At 38.0% G+C, this 17,224-nt stretch overlaps 1 protein-coding gene across 12 annotated transcripts in view; it reads right to left on the bottom strand.

Annotated features, from left to right (window-relative positions):
• SPOP (speckle type BTB/POZ protein) overlaps positions 1-17,224 on the bottom strand; it is a 65,833-nt gene that overhangs the window by 20,230 nt on the left and 28,379 nt on the right. For 4 of the 12 annotated variants that reach the window (XM_067021841.1, XM_067021840.1, XM_067021842.1 and 1 more), the window contains one exon: positions 10,078-10,123. The exons of 4 other annotated variants lie outside the window; for them this stretch is intronic. The gene's annotated coding sequence lies outside the window, so the exon portion shown is untranslated. Of the gene's footprint in view, positions 1-10,077; positions 10,127-17,224 lie in introns of all 12 variants that reach the window. 4 more of the 12 variants (XM_059046370.2, XM_059046369.2, XM_067021843.1 and 1 more) reach the window with 1 other exon arrangement.

Genomic DNA, 17,224 nt, shown 5'->3' with positions numbered 1-17,224 from the left:
TCAAATGGCTTCTTAGCATTCAATGTTAACCTCAGAGAAGATCACCTAACCTAGAGCAGTCTCCTCATCACAATGATATCACCCTATTTTAATCTTCTGCACAATACTATTTAATATTATCTTACCAAATGAATTTACTCAAAGGGTACTTAACGTACATCCATGAAAAGGCTACCTAAAGAGGAGACAGCATGGTGAACACCACATACAGCTTTACCACTGTATGTGGGCTCCTTCCCTTCAGGGTACAAATACTTCACTCCTAAAGGAAAATTACCTTGTTACCTTTCCAAATACTGTCTCATCTTCTCCTACACTTCAGTGCAAACTTATTATTAAGAATAAATAGTCTTCTGGGCTTCCCTGGTGGCGCAGTGGTTAAGAATCCGCCTGCCAACGTAGGGGACACGGGTTCAAGCCCTGGTCCGGGAAGATCCCACATGCCTCAGAGCAACTAAGCCCATACACCACAACTACTGAGCCTGTGCTCTAGAGCCCGTGCCACAACTACTGAAGCCCGCGCACCTAGAGCCCATGCTCTGCAACAAGAGAAGCCACCGCAGTGAGAAGCCCGCGTGCAGCAACGAAGGGTAGCCCCCGCTCACCACAACTAGAGAAAGCCCTTGTGCAGCAACAAAGACTCAACACAGCCAAAAATAAATTTTTTTAAAAAGAACAGTCTTCTATTTATCAACCCATTGCTAGCTGCTCTCTGTAAGGGCAACATTTATCCCTTTCTTAGATGTTTTCCTTTCTCTGTAGCATTAGAGATCTCTCTCCACTTATACTTCACTGGTATCTGATTTTCCAGATTCTTCTTGCTTTCTCTGTTCCTCTGTTCCATAGTATGGAGCTATAGGAACTCTCATACACTACTGGTGAGACTGTAAATCATTAAGTATATTTGGGGTAGGAATTTGCCATATCTAGTAATGTTTAACCTACTTACATGTTAAGACTTAGTAATTCTACTTTTAACTATATATGTGCTAAAGTAGTGGTTCTCAAACTTTAGGTGCATCAGGATCACTTGCTAAACAGATTGCTGGGCCCTGCCCCCCAGAGTTTCTGATTCAGAGGTTTGGAATGGGCCCAAGACTTTCCATTTCTAACCAGTTCCCAGGTGACCCTGATATGCCCTGGAACACTTTGAGAACCACTGTCCTAGAAAAACTGCACATGGGCACAAGAAAACATGGACAAGGTCGTTCAATGTGGCAGTTACAGACAAACTAAAAATCCATTAGGAGGGAAACAGATAACTAAACTGTGTTATTTCCATACGATGAAAAACTACTTCAGGATTTAAAAGTAATGAACTACATCTACAGCACCATGGAGATGAGTGAGATCTAACATGACACTAATGAAAAAAAGCAAGTTTGGGAATGTCATGTGCAGTACACTATTTATGCAAATTTAAGATTTATATATTATTTACAGATATATGCATACAGTAGAAATGAAAAAAATCATTGACAAGCTATGTATCAGACTCATGATGGGAGAGCAAGGATGAAGAATGAAGCTGGGAAAAGAATGTAAGACATTTCAAGTTGATCTCTCATGTTTTTTTAAAAATTAGGATGACCTGAGGCAAATATAACAAATGTCTTTTAGTTTGTGATAACTATTTTAGTAAATACTACCCTTTGTACTGTTCTGCTTTATCTTTAAAACATATTTTATTGGGACTTCCCTGGTGGTCCAGTGGTTAAGACTTCACCTTCCAATGCAGGGGGTGTGGGTTTGATCCCTGGTCAGGGAGCTAAGATACCAACCACATGCCTCTCGGCCAAAAAATCAAAACACAAAACAGAAACAATACTGTAACAAATTCAATAAAGACTTCAAAAATGGTCCATATAAAAAAAAAAAACTTAAATAAAATAAAATATATTTTATTAACTGTGGGAATAGTGTAAGGATGTACTTACTCCATCATACATTGTCTGGTTTACAATATACAAGGGAGAAATTTCTTTCCTGAACACCTGGTCTGTTTTCAGCTATGGACAGACAATATGAATCTATATCTGATAATGCTGCTCTCTTTGCTTGGCTACTAGGAAGCCTGAGACAAATCTGACCCATCTCTTGAAACGACAGGCTCATATGCTCATTCTACATGCTATACTCTACACAGGCTCATATGATCTCTCTACTATAGCTTTATTATTATTTTATTTTATTATTATTATTTTTTGGCTGCATTGGGTCTTTGTTGCTGCGTGCAGGCTTTCTCTAGTTGTGGCGAGCGGGGGCTACTCTTCGCTGCTGCACGCGGGCTTCTCACCGCCGTGGCTTCTCTTGCTGCAGAGCATGGGCTCTAGCTGCGTGGGCTTCAGTAGTTGCGGTGTGTGGGCTTCAGTAGTTGTGGCTTGTGGGCTCTAGAGTGCAGGCTCAGCAGTTGTGGCACATGGGCTCAGCTGCTCTGAGGCATGTGGGATCTTCCCCGACCAGGGATTGAACCCGTGTCCCCTGCATTGGCAGGCAGATTCTTAACCACTGCACCACCAGGGAAGTCCGAATAGCTTTATTATTTTCTTAACATTGTTATTCACTTTGCTATAATTCCCTGAACTGATTTATTTTACTGTTTGATATGTTAAGTATTTCTGGAAACTGCCTCAAATCCTTCATAGAAAGAGGTATAAATGAATATCAAAAAAAAAAATCACTCAACTCACATTCACTGGCCACTTAAGTAATAAGCATAGAGGAGGAGTAATAAGATATAGTTGTACCCGCACGGAGTAATACCATCAGTATTACCGGAGTCCCCATTGGTTTTAACACTATCCTACATGCGTTTATAGTTAAAACATCCCATGTAATCACACATGAAGTTAAGTCTTGTATACATGATGTGCTATTTCACTTAAACTAAGCACTGCAATGGAATTTGGGCCTCCCTGGTTTGTGCAATTCAGGATTCATGATAATATCAAGAAAAGAGACCTGTCATCAAGGTAGACTTGCATTTGATGGAAAACACATTCTCACAGAACTGTTTATTTATCTAGTAGTGAGTAAATGCACCTTAGGCGGTTTTACAAATCCCAGTTACCATTACTGCCAGTAGGAGCCAGAATGAATTTTCAAAATTACCAATTAAAACTATCTTTTGAGCAGGTTGGAATGAAGATGTGAATTTTACATGTTAGTTAAGAGCATAAAACTTGGCTCTGTAGGTGTGAGGTGCAGGCTCAGCTCTATATTGATAGATCATAAAATACTAATTTGAGTTTATTTTTGAAGTTTAAAAAAATACTTCAAATTTATCTAACAATTAACAAGTTAAGAATTCTCTAAGCCCAAGAAAAAGACAAGTTTAAAAACCAGTTTATTTTAATGGCTTAACTGTTGCTACTGAACCATGGTCCATTATCACAACCAGGAAAAAAATACAACCTTGCTTGGTCTTGGCCATTTCTACCTATCTTTTTTGCTTCTCATTTATTCTGTAGACAAGTCTTTGGTTTCTTTTAAAATATCACCAACCTTTCTTCCAATTTTTAAAAGTGTCCAACCCAGCAGTCAGTAGAACTGGAGAATGGGCTTTAGACTCTGAGGAGGTCTAACCACACAACCTGCTGGGAGGGAAATCGACTAGGACAGCACAAATCTAATTAATTTCACTCACAGCAGGCACCATGGGCAAAGTGTTCATAAGCAAAGTAGCCTGGCTGTACTGAACTCTTCAGCACTTCATGCCAACTGCCGCAGACGCCCAGCAGAAAAACAATTTTAGAAAAGAGGAGGTCTATTTGAGGGTCACGGTTTGAGAACCTTTGTAGGAGACAACTAGCACCAAAATATACTGTTCCTGGCTTCAAACAAGTTAAAACAAAACTGTCCAAGTTCTCTAATGAGAAATTTATTTTCCCAGGCTTAGCAAACTTCCCAGTATGCTGACAACTCAGAGGCTGAACATATCTGTTATATACCACCATTTATTTTCCTGTTCACTCTATTAAATCCTGACAATTTCATGTTGTTTAATATAATACACAAACATGCACAAGCTAGATGGCTGGGAACATGGTTTCTTGCCAAAGAATGGTTTGTTAGGGTCTTTTTAAAGCCTGTAACTATTTTTTCTCTTGGTTTAAAGCCTGGTACAGTTTCCAAGTAAGGAAAAATCCCAATGTTGTAACTATTTTAAACTTGAGAGACCTTTGCATTTTCCAAAACAGAAGATGCCAAAAAGACTTGACAAAAAAACAAAAAAAAACAAAAAAACCCCCAAAAACTATAGAAAGACTTGGGTATATTCATTTTTGAGAAACTTTTGGGACCTCAAAGGAATGTTTGTATTTCTTCTGTTACAGTGTCCTCAATCATATACAGCCCAGGAGGTAATAACTTCTTTCTCATTACCCCAAGGACAGATTATTACAGGTCGTACTGACTTCCTCTCTTGCAAGGTTTGAATGACTTCTGAATATTTGTTATGGGTAAACTTTTTGCAGATCAATCTACTCTAACAAAATACTAAATGCACATTTTTATTTTTCTTTACTTTTTTTTTTTTTTTTAATTTAGAGACTTCTTAAAATGAAACCAAGGGCAATCAAGAGAGACTTCGATCAGCAAAGGAAAGACTAGGGTTTCTCATGTCTCATGTCAGGTTCATGTTTCCTAAAATTTACAAGTTAAAGATGACTGCTTTTTTAAAATTGAGATATAACTGACATGTAACATTGTATTTTTAAAAAATTTTTTAACAGAGGGAGTTAGAATTGAGTGAATCTAAAGATCAAGAAGAAAAAAGTCAATAGCCTAACAGAAAAATGAGCAAAGAACAGCAAATGGTTTACACACATGTAAGTATCAATGGTTCTTAAATATGTGAAAACATAAATGCAAATTAAACCACACATTAATTCACCCAGTGAATTGGCAAAGATTAAAATGTTTGATAACACTTGCCCAGGATAAGAACATTTCTTTTTTCTTTTTTTTTTTTTTTTGCAGTACGTGGGCCTCTCACTGTTGTGGCCTCTCCTGTTGCGGAGCACAGGCTCAGCAGCCACGGCTCACGGGCCCAGCCGCTCTGCAGCATGTGGGATCTTCCCGGACCGGGGCATGAACCCATGTCCCCTGCATTGGCAGGCGGACTCTCAACCACTGCGCCACCAGGGAAGCCCAGAACATTTCTTATTAGAGTATAAATTGTTATAAACTTCATGAAGGGAAATGCTTATCAGAATGAATAAGAAATGCATATACCCTTTGATCCAACAATTTCATGTCTAGAAATTTATCCTACTAATATATTTAATATGACAAATATAAAACGTTTTTCAATGTGGCACTATTTGTAATCACAAAAACATGGAAATAACCTGAAAGTCCATCAACAGAGGATTGATTAAATAAATTATGATACAGACAATGTAATAATAATATCTATTTAAAAAAGGAATGGGGAAGCTCTTTCTATCTAAAGAGGCAGAAATATTTATGTATGTATATATGTATGTATGTATGTATGTGTGTGTGTGTGTGTGTGTGTGTGTGTGTGTGTGTGTGTAAAATATCTCTGTCTGTAAAGCTATACAAGACTCTAGGGACACTGGTTACTTCCAAGGAAGGAAACTGGGTACTTGAGTGGGAAGGAGAATTTCCACTGTTCCCATTTGTACTTACTGAATTTTGAACCATGTGAATATATTACCTTTTCAAATAATGAATAAAAATATTTTAAAAGGAATTAGCAGACTTCACAATTAATTCTCCTTGGTTATGAGATGGCTTATAAGTCAGACCCTTACGAGAAACAAGACAGGAATTCTTCAGTGACTTCCACTCCTATCCAAATAAAATCTACCTTTTGTCATGACTGCCAAAGCTTCAGTGTACCTCCCTGACCTCATCTAACACTTAACCCTTCTCAATCACCATGCTTTAGTCACTCAGGCCTTTAATTCTACTTGGTAAACACATCAGGCTCTTTCCTCAGCCTGGAAAGCTCTTTCTTCCCTCAGATCTTTTCACAGCTGGCTCCTTCGTGTCATTTAGGTGTCCTATCAGATGTAATATCCTCAGAGAGGTCATCCCTGACCACTAGATCTGAAGCAGTCCCCACTTCTAGCCTCTTCCATCACATTACCCTATGCAAATTTCTTTTTTAATATCACTATCTGAAATTACCTTGTTTTTATATTTTCACTTGTCTACAGTCTCTCCCACTAGAAGTTAAGCACAATGAGAGAACAGCATGCCCCTGTGCCTAAAATGGTATCATAATAGGCACTCAATAAATATTTGTTCAATGAAATTGCTGTTGACTAACTAGACTACTGTCTTTTGGGATCATATTTTTCCTTAATGAGCTCTAGTTAAAAGATTAAAGTTTGGGAGTTGCTGAATGAGTAACAGCTATAGGAATCCAAGCATACTCTTAAAACAAGAAAATATTTTAAAAAGAAAACTATCAGTTGATCTCCTATTTTGAAGAACTAATTTAATACATTTCAAAACTACATTCTTCTTTGATTAAAAAAAAAATCCAAGAAAAGTTGGGAGAAAGAGAAATGTGCAGGGCTAAATGGGAAGTTCTTGAACCTACAAGACAATAGTAATATAAGCACATCTTCCAGGATAAGTCGATCCCGAAAGAACCATTACAGCAGCTGTCAGAAACTGAGGACCTCTCAGTTATTTCAAGTTAAATTCTATACAGTAAAATTCCAATATACTGATAAAAATGAGGCAGATTCTTCACATTTATTTAGATTTGATCTATAATTTTCATATCTGACATGGGGTTTGATTCCCTTATAACTGACATGTAGAGAAACGATAATTAACATTAAATATATACACGTGTACACATGTGTACAGATATAAAGAGAGACAGAGAGACATACCTTTAAGACATGTATAGACACATTAAGTTTTTTCTATACCAGGCTAAGATGCAGAACATATTTTCTACCATAGCCAAATATTTAACTAAGAGTTCAACTGTTCTTGCAACTGTTGTGTATAAGGAAAACTTAGAAGAAACTATTGTATATAAGGAAAACTCAGAAACAAGTATAGTATTACATATGCATGTCAGTACCTTTAAGGTTTTCCCAGTTTACAGATCTCTTAGGGAAGCATAGACTCTGAAATGACTGAGGATTAGACATGCTTTTGTACATAAAAAGGCTCTTTTTCCTTCTTCTCCTCAATCTAAGTGTTACAAGATAAAAGTTTTATAGAAATACCCCAGCTAGTAAAGTTCATCCAAAGTCAAAATGAAGAGGAACAAGAAGATACATGAAAGAATTTCAAGTTGTGGAAAGCAGAGGAATAAACAACAGACTGCTCCCACTGACTCCCAAACTTCATCATGTGCTGGCTGTTCATAGCCTTACTGCCTTTCTCTATAGGTTATAAATAACTACAAAGTGTCCTTGTCCCCAAGGAGACCTCAGCAACCAGCTCAAAGGTTAAAATATGGAATCATTCTCAATATGGATGAAACTTTTCCAGTTAGAAAAAAAAAAATCAAAGAGCAGAAAAATGTATTGCCAATTTAAGTTAAGGGCTAGGGAATCATTCCCTCCCCCTAAAAACTATCCATTATGTAAGAGTTGTTGATATGGACATATTAGCATGATTCCCTACCCCAAAAATACATCCAGGGACAGCATGCTCTGCTCCAAATGCAGAGGTCTGTCCTGGAAAGAGGTAAGTGCCATTCAACAGACTTGTAGGATTGCATCTCCTTAGACCTTAAAAAGACTTCTTGAGTTTTTGTTTTGCTTTTTAATTTAGGCACAAATGACTACATCTACTTAACAACATAGAAGGAAAAAATTCCTGTCTCCACTTGGATGGAGGAGGGTCCTGCAGCATAAACCATGATGGCTGCAACAGGCACAGGTTTCACAAGGTCTGGGTTCTTTCCATCAGGTGATGTGCTGCTGTTGTTAATTACTAAACCCCTGCTAGGGAAACAAAAAAATCCTCCTCCAACTGCTTTAAAAAATAAAAATAAAAATGGCGGATAAGGTTCATAGGATTAAGCTTCTCCACACATCACTTTCAAAATCCATCATTTGGGAGATGTCTGAAATGGAATGACACGAATCCAAATCAGCAAACAAACCTGACTATAAAGGGGCTATTTCACTTCAAAGTGGATCTCAGTTCCAAAGGAAAACACCTTTAGAAATGAAATTAGATAGGCAGAGGCAATCAGCAACTTCTCTCTTTTCACAAATTATAATAATGTGTTGATTCCACTGAATGGCTTGGGCAAAAATCTCTAGGGCCACAAAGAGCAAACGTAGGAAAGATGAAGATTTTAACACATCCCACATGTTATCAAAGACTTCTCCTCTAGATTGAGAAAATTTATTCTAAAACAAGAGCTGGAACAGAATTTTTAAAAAGAAGAAGGAAGAGGAAGAAGAGGAAAAAAACCTTATGGCTAAGAAGACTCTATTTATTATATAATTATATTCCCAAAGCTGTTTTGAGATTTGAGAGACAGTTTTTCACCTTCTCTCTCCCCTCAACTACAATTATGAAGAACCTTATAAAATCAAATAGTAAACAGATGAATGCCTTGGCCTTAATACAATTTAAGCATGTCTAATTTGCAAGGAATTCAAAAACAAAAGAGTCATTTCATGAAACAAATAGGCAGAGGTTGCATAATCCCACAGGATCCTCTGGCCTTTATAGAAGCCAAATTCAACAAGCAGTTCTCTAGTTTGGCCATCGATGTTTCAGTCAAGCCATTTAAAAATATTTCTCGCTAACACAGTCTGGCTACAGAAAGGGCCCAAGGAATGCATACCAAAGAATAAATTCTAAACTGGTCTTAGGATAATTTGGAATAACTTCATTAACTTAGAAGCTGAAAAGACCCACCTGCTCCAGAGGATTTGGTCTACTACAAGGGCAACCGATCCTCTTCAGCATTTACTACTACATACTATCTAGCAGTACAGAATTCAGTGTTCTCTGGAGACTCTTACCTTTATGAGTGACACTTAGACCTCCCCCTACCTATGAAAGAGAGATTGAGGTATATGTATGCTTTACTCTTCTCCTTTAAGTATGGTCTTAAGTAACGAAATCTGATGCTTGTTTACATGGACCCATGTTCCTTACCTAGAAACCACCTGCAAAAAATAAATTCTTCCAAAGTTATTAAAAAATAAGCCAATTTCTATGTTAATGTTAAGGTTCTAACTAAACTAAATGGGACAAAGGATGAGAAGGAAGTTCTCAGTTTGAAGTGTTCATTCCAAAATTCATGACGCAAGGAAAAAGTAAAACCACACAGGCAGACAAAACAGGGGAAAGTTAGACAGAATGTCCGTCTTAACACAATTTCCTGGCTCCCAATGATTTTTGTCAGAATTTAAAAGATTAAAATGCAATAACACTTATTTTACCCAATAAAACTGTGTAAAAACATACATAAGCATTTGAGGCAAGAATCTCATGCCACAAAGCAAAACTTTTAAGATGCTAGCCAGAAGGGTAGAAACAGTTGTCTAAGTTACCCATAGAGAGATGAGCTCTAAGGTTCATACACAAAGGCAACCTGCTCAGAATCAAACTCCTTTTATATGTAGAGTAAAAGGGAGCCCATGAATTGCTTTAAGGTATCTCCTTTTATAAGCTGGAATTCAAATTTCCCTGAAGATCTTTTCTCAGGAGAAAATAATCTTACTCTAAAGTCACCATATCATGTATTATCAAAAAATTTAAATCCAAACATCTTTTATCCTCTCCATCATTAGTGTAAAGCCTTATCCTGTATGTACTAGTCTTGTTTACTACAGGAAAGAATATTTAGAATAAAACCTCTTTTGAAACCATTTATGAAAAACGTTTCTTTAACACTGATTGTAATGCTCATTATTTAAAAAAAAAAACTTACTTGCTCACCTTATATGACTTCCAACTATACATACTAACTGCACTGAAATTAAACAGTAGATTGCACTACAAGATGTGCATTTTTTAAAGTCATGATAAATATTTCTATGCATTTCATTCCACTTCTGTCCTCATGATCTTAAACTATGTTTAAAATAAAACTATGTAAAAACTCACCAAGTCAGTAGGAAGACTCTAATTTGTCTTGTCTAACAGGAAATCTCTGCTGGAAATAGAGATGATGAATCAGACTTAACAAGATTCTGAATCTCATGCAAGTCTTTACTTACTTAGGCTATTCTGAAAAGGGAAAATCTTACAAAAGCAGGTGATACATTAGCTAGGATTTACTAGTCAAAATTACCATTCTTATATCTATCTCATCACTAGTTCTGAGGGCTCTATTTTCTAGTCATCTCTCAAAAAGATTACACTTAGAAATTAAAGTCAGAAAAATTCAAGCTAATTTCTCTAATGAACTGGACTATGAGTACAGCAAAAATGAAATAAGTGGCTTGCCCTGTATCAACATTTACAAGATTTACAAGAGGGGAGTGACCACTTTTGCCAGCTACTGGCAAAAGAATTTTAGCTACTGCTAAAAGAATTACTATCAAGTTTCTATGTAAAAAACCCTTTATAAAAAGTGCTCTGGGTTGACCAGATGGCTTCACAGGCGATTCTATCAAATGTTTAGAGAAGAGTTAACAACTATCCTTCTCAAGCTCTTCTAAAATATAGCAGAGGGAAGAACACTCCCAAACTCATTCTACCAGGCCACCATCACATCACCCGGATACCAAAACCAGACAAAGATGTCACACAAAAAAAGAAAACTACAGGCCAATATCACTGATAAACACAGATGCAAAATCCTCAACAAAATACTAGCAAACAGAATCCAACAACACATTAAAAGGATCATACACCATGATCAAGTGGGGTTTATCTCAGGAATGCAAGGATTCTTCAGTATATGCAAATCAATCAATGAACAATTAACAAATTGAAGGATAAAAACCATACAATCATCTCAACAGATGCAGAAAAAGCTTTCGACAAAATTCAACACCCATTTATGATAAAAACTCTCCAGAAAGTAGGCATAGAGGAAACCTACCTCAACATAATAAAAGCCATATATGACAAACCCACAGCCAACATCATTCTCAATGGTGAAAACCTGAAACCATTTCCTCTAGGATCAGGAACAAAACAAGGCTGCCCACTCTCACCACTATTATTCAACATAGTTTTGGAAGTTTTAGCCACGGCAATCAGAGAAGAAAAAGAAATAAAAGAAATCCAAATCAGAAAAGAAGAATCAGAACTGTCACTGTTTGCAGATGACATGATACTATACACGGAGAATCCTAAAGATGCTACCAGAAAACTAGAAAACTACTAGACCTAATCAATGAATTTGGTAAAGTAGCAGGATACAAAATTAATGCACAGAAATCTCTTGCATTCTTATACAATAACGACAAAAAATCTGAAAGAGAAATTAAGGAAACACTCCCATTTACCATTGCAACAAAAAGAATAAATTACCTAGGAATAAACCTACCTAGGGAGACAAAAGACCTGTATGCAGAAAACTGTAAGACACTAAAGAAAGAAATTAAAGATGACACAAACAGATGGAGAGATATTCCATGTTCTTGGATTGGAAGAATCAACATTGTGAAAATGACTATACTACTTCCCAAAGCAACCTATAGATTCAATTCAATCCCTATCAAACTACCAATGGCATTGGTGGCTAGTGGTTAAGACACCACGCTCCCAGTGCTGGGGGCATGGGTTCAATCCCTGGTCGGGGAACTAAGATCCCACATGCCACAAGGCACAGCCAAGGAAATAAAAGAATTAACAATGTACTGTTAATAAACCAATAAAAAAAATTTACTATCTCCTCTTTGCTGCTTTCATTTAAAAAACAAAAACAGAATCTTTTCCTGAAAATGTAAATGCTATCTTTAACTGGTACACTGGTACAAATAAGCTCCTTTTACTTTGGTTAACCAAGTCTAGTTACTGTCAGTAATAGAATGAGCCCTCACCAAAAACTGTACTACGCTATTGACTCTAAAACAGGACAAGTCATGATCAGAAGATTTAGAGTAGCAAGAGTCAGGCCGAATTCATTTAACAGATATTTACTGCACACCAACTGTGTTTAAGGTTTTGGTTTCTCAGTTAATTTGCTAGAATGAACACTTTTAGGCCTAGTGGACTGGCAAAATTTAGGGTCTGGCAATACTGATAAGGACTGGGAGGAACAGGAACACGTTCACACTGTTGGTAGGAAGACAAATTAGTACAACTACGTTGAAAAACAGTTTTTTCTTATCTAATAAAACTAAAGATTGGGACTTCCCTGGTGGTACAGTGATTAAGTATCCACCTGCCAATGCAAGGGACAGGGATTCGATCCCTGGTCCAGGAAGATCCCACATGCCGTGGAGCAACTAAGCCCGTATGCCACAACTACTGAAGCCCGCACGCCCTAGGGCCTGTGCTCCGCAACAAGAGAAGCCACCACAATGAGCTTGCCGCAACTAGAGAAAGTCTGAGCACACGAATGAAGACTCGACACAGCCAAAAATAAATAAATAAATATTTTTTAAATGTTAAAAAAAATTAAAGATCTATTGTTTCATTTGTTAAAAACTAAACAATTCTACCCCCAAATATGGCCCAGAGAAAGTCCTGCACATGTCCATCAGCGCACATAAATAAGAACATGCACAGCAGCAGTGTCCCTAACAGCCAAAACATCAACAGTAGAATGGATACACAAATTGGGGTTATATTCATGACAGGGTTCTAAATGGCAATGAAATTACAGTTCTACATAACAACATGGATGAACTTTACAAACATATAGTTAGGTTCGGAAAGAAGACATAAAAGAACACAAACAGTATTATTCCATTTAATGTATATAAAGTTCAAAAACAGACAAAACTAAGTTATATTGGTTTGCAGTGAATCCTAGGTGGTAAAATCACAAAGGAAAGGAAACTACTATCACAAATGTCAGATTAGTGACACCTGGGTATGGGTTATGATCTAGAAGGAACACACAACACAGCAAGCTTCTTCTGGGTGCTGGCAATGGTATATTTCTAGGTCTAATTGGTGGTTATATAAGTACTTGCTTTTTATAATTAAACTTTAAACTATACAGTTATGTTTTGTGTATTTTTCTATGGGTTATATTTCAAAATAAAAATGCATTAAAATATGCAGGGGCTTCCCTGGTGGCACAGTGGTTGAGAGTCCGCCTGCCGATGCAGGGGACATGGGTTCGTGACCCGGTCCAGGAAGATCCCACATGCCGCAGAGCGGCTAGGCCCGTGAGCCATGGCCGCTGAGCCTGCACATCCAGAGCCTGTGCTCCACAATGGGAGAGGCCACAACAGTGACAGGCCAGCATACCGCAAAAAAAAAAAAAAAAAAAGCAATAAAATTACCCAATAGAGTATATGTGTGTGTATGTATGTGTATGTATATATCTCCTCCAATGTCTAAGGGTGAATATAGTGTCTTGCATGGAATATACCCTTGATTTTTTTTTTTTAAGACAGTTCAGGATGAGAACTCAGTAATAAAAGCTGGGCCACCCAGGAATGAATATCTAAAGACAGGCTTTCCTATTATACTTTCTTTCTCTGAATTTAAATGCAATACCTAAGATCTGTATTCCTGGGAAATTTTCGGTACTGACACAAATGTTTAAATCTATGTATGACTACTCACCAGGAGCCATTAGTTAATATCCAAATTATTATAAGAAACAAACAAAAGCTTTTGAAAAAGCAAAGCCAGGACACAAGTATTTTTTGGTATTACCTTTTTAGTTTAATCATGTCCTCTGATGGAACCTCCAATGATTTCCATCTCAACTCTGAGTAAAAGCCAAAGTCCTTACAATAACTGAAAAGGCCCTGCACAATCTGGACCTCATTACCTCTCTGGCCTCATCTCCAATTATGTTCTCCGGAGTTCACTGTGTTCCAGCCACACTGGCCTTCTCTGCTGCTGTTCCTCAGACAGAATAGGCTAATTCCTGCCTTAGGGCTTTGCACTTGCCCTTTTTTCTACCTGGATAACTCTTCCCCTAGATATTCTCTTGGCACACTCCCTCCCCATTGTTGGGGCTTTCTCTAATAACCACCATCTCTGTGAGGCCTTCCCTGAAACCCTTAAACATGTCATCCCCTCCTCCCTAGCCATAATCCTATTTCTCCTGCATTGCTTCATTTTTTTCTATCACAAAGTCATTTACCACACTTTACCTGAGATGTAAGAAGGCAGAATCTTCTCTGTTTTGTTGCTGTACCCAGACAGTGTCTGGCAAGTGGAATATCAGAAACAAATACTTATTTAATAAATGACTGAATTAATCTCCTCTTCTTTTGGATTTCTATCCTTGAAAGATTAGACAATAACTTTATACATTTGAAAAAAAGGCTTCCCTTCTCTGTAAGTCAAATTTATTAATAAAGTTTGTTTTACTAACAAGTTTCAGATTTATGCTCTTATTAGTACTGAGTCACAGGTAAGACATAAAAAGTTGATACAAACTAAACTGTATTTTCCCCTAAAACAAATGTGCAGTGCATGTTTTAATGATGGCAATGCTGGGAGAGCCCAGAGAGACAAAAGACAAGAGCTCTCCTGTACTGTTGGTGCCAGTGTGCGTCGCTATAACCACTAAGGGAATTACTCAACAAGATGTAGCAAACAGAGACTGAGTGATTGCTTCCTTTAGTTACACTTTTCATTACTTTAAAGTTTTTTTTTTAATGAGCATATTTTCTTTAAAGTCAGGAGAAAAGGTGTGTTAAATAAAGAATTATGCAAACAAAATATAATTTCAAGAAGAAGGTTCTTTATATTTTGATGCCCACAGAAACAGTAAAGTCTTCTGTTATGTATCCAGATGAAATATCCCAAGACTGTGACTACAGTTAAAAGAAAAAATTATTTTTGACTTAGGAACTAAAACTTTTTATACCAGAGTTTCCAGAATGGAAGGGAAAACAAAACTCCATGGTGTTAGTATTCCACATAAGAACATACTTTTATTCTAAAGAAAGATTTAAAATAACATTTCTCTGCAGCATAAAACATGGGATTGACAAGTTAAAGAGCAGGTAAAGAACTCCATTCAAACTTAGTGATTACAACATAAGAAAGAAAATTCACTGCCTACTGAGTGATTACACATACTTCTGAGTATACAGATAGAGCTTATACTTTTGGTGGAATACTTCACCTAAAATAAAGGCAGAATAAGCATAGATCCAAAGGTTACTTGCCAACCACAGTAACTTGTGACATGAATCATATCCTAGGACATAAACAAAACTGAAAGAAAACACACAGGCACCTGATATTCTACAGTTATATTTATTACTAAGATTTCCATTTTAAGGTCTTATCAATTACTTTAAAAAATACTTAGCACATAAATTCTTAAAGATAGTTGATATATTCAAGAAAGGAAGTCCTACTCAAACACTTCAGCTGGCGGAGTGTATTATTAGAGAAGAGTAACGGTTTTCATTTGTAACACTTTAACATTCCAAGTGCTCAAAGCTCTGAACAGGATCCACCTTTAAAGTGGGGGAAAAAAAAAAAACCCTGGAACATAAAAATTAAAAATACACCCTGGGAGGGCTTCCCTGGTGGCGCAGTGGTTGGGAGTCCGCCTGCCGATGCAGGGGACGCAGGTTCATGTCCCGGTCAGGGAGGGTCCTGCATGCTGCGGAGCGGCTGGGCCCATGGGCCATGGCCACTGAGCCTGCGCGTACGGAGCGAGCCTGTGCTCCACGGCGGGAGAGGCCACAGCGGTGAGAGGGCCACGTACCGCAAAAAAAAAAAAAAAACCAAAGAAACAAAAAAAACACCCTGGGATTTCCCTGGTGGCTCAGTGGTTAAGAATCCGCCTGCCTGTGTAGGGAACACGGGTTCGATACCTGGTCCAGGACCACATGCTGTGGAGCAACTAAGCCCGTGTGCCACAACTACTGAGCCTGCGTGCCACAACTACTGAAGACCGTCCTCTGTAACAAGAAAAGCCACCGTGATGAGAAGCCCACGCACCACAACGAAGAGTAGCCCCCGCTCGCCGCAACTAGAGAAAGCCCGCGCACAGCAACGAAGACCCAACGCAGCCAATAAATAAGTAAATAAATAAAATAAATAAATTTTAAAAATACACCCAACCTCACAATAATGACTAAAGTTTAGTGGATTAAAGACTCCAGAAAAAAATATAAATGAAAACCAGGGACTTCCCTGGTGGTGCAGTGGTTAAGAATCCACCTGTCAAAGCAGGGGACACGGGTTCGAGCCCTGGTCCAGGAAGATCCCACATGCGGCAGAGCAACTAAGCCCATGCGCAAACTACTGAGGCTGTGCTCTAGAGCCCATAAGCCACAACTACTGAAGCCCACATGCCTAAAGCAGGTGCTCCACAATAAGAGAAGCCACCACAATGAGAAGCCCGCGCACCGCAATGAAGAGCAGCCCCTGCTCGTCACAACTAGAGAAAGCCCGCGTTCAGCAACGAAGACCCAACACAGCCAAAATAAAAAAGAAAACCATTGGTCATTGAAACATATGGTCCCTGAATAAAATTTATCTGTAATAATTCTAATTTAAGGTAAAGGCTTACATTTTTTAAATGTCTAATTTGGCTAAGAATGCTCCAAGAAACTCTTTTGTAAATATCAGCTACATTTGGTTCATGATGAATTTGTAAGACAAGAATTGAATGAACTAGGTTGGAGATCAACCAACTAAATACTAGTCCTACATTTAATGAGTGGGAAGTATTCTAGGAGTTAAAAAGTAACGAAAGAAAACGTATAACGGAGAAAGGGAAAACGTGAGTAGTTACTGATGTTTATGAAAATCAGCTATTGGATATGAGACAATAAATATATAAAATGTTAAATGCAAAGTTTGCCAAATGTATCAGAGTCCATAAAGAATCCACAGGAAAAGAACAATTCAGAGCCTCTGGCCTTAGTAAAAGAAAACTGGCATTTTGGGCTTCCCTGGTGGCGCAGTGGTTCAGAGTCCGCCTGCCGATGCAGGGGACACGGGTTTGTGCCCCAGTCCGGGAGGATCCCACATGCCGCGGAGCGGCTGGGCCCGCGAGCCACGGCCCCTGAGTCTGCACGTCTGGAGCCTGTGCTCCGCAGTGGGAGAGGCCACAGCAGTGAGAGGTCCGCGTACCGCAAAAAAAAAAAAAAAAAAAAAAAAAAAAAAAAGAAAAAAGTAAACTGGCATTTCAAGTTAG

The sequence above is a fragment of the Kogia breviceps genome, chromosome 19, assembly GCF_026419965.1.
Source record: "Kogia breviceps isolate mKogBre1 chromosome 19, mKogBre1 haplotype 1, whole genome shotgun sequence".
Classification (NCBI taxonomy): Eukaryota; Metazoa; Chordata; class Mammalia; order Artiodactyla; family Physeteridae; genus Kogia; species Kogia breviceps.
The sequence above is the reverse complement of the archived record's forward strand: the minus strand, read 5'-3'. Positions and strand labels throughout refer to the sequence as shown.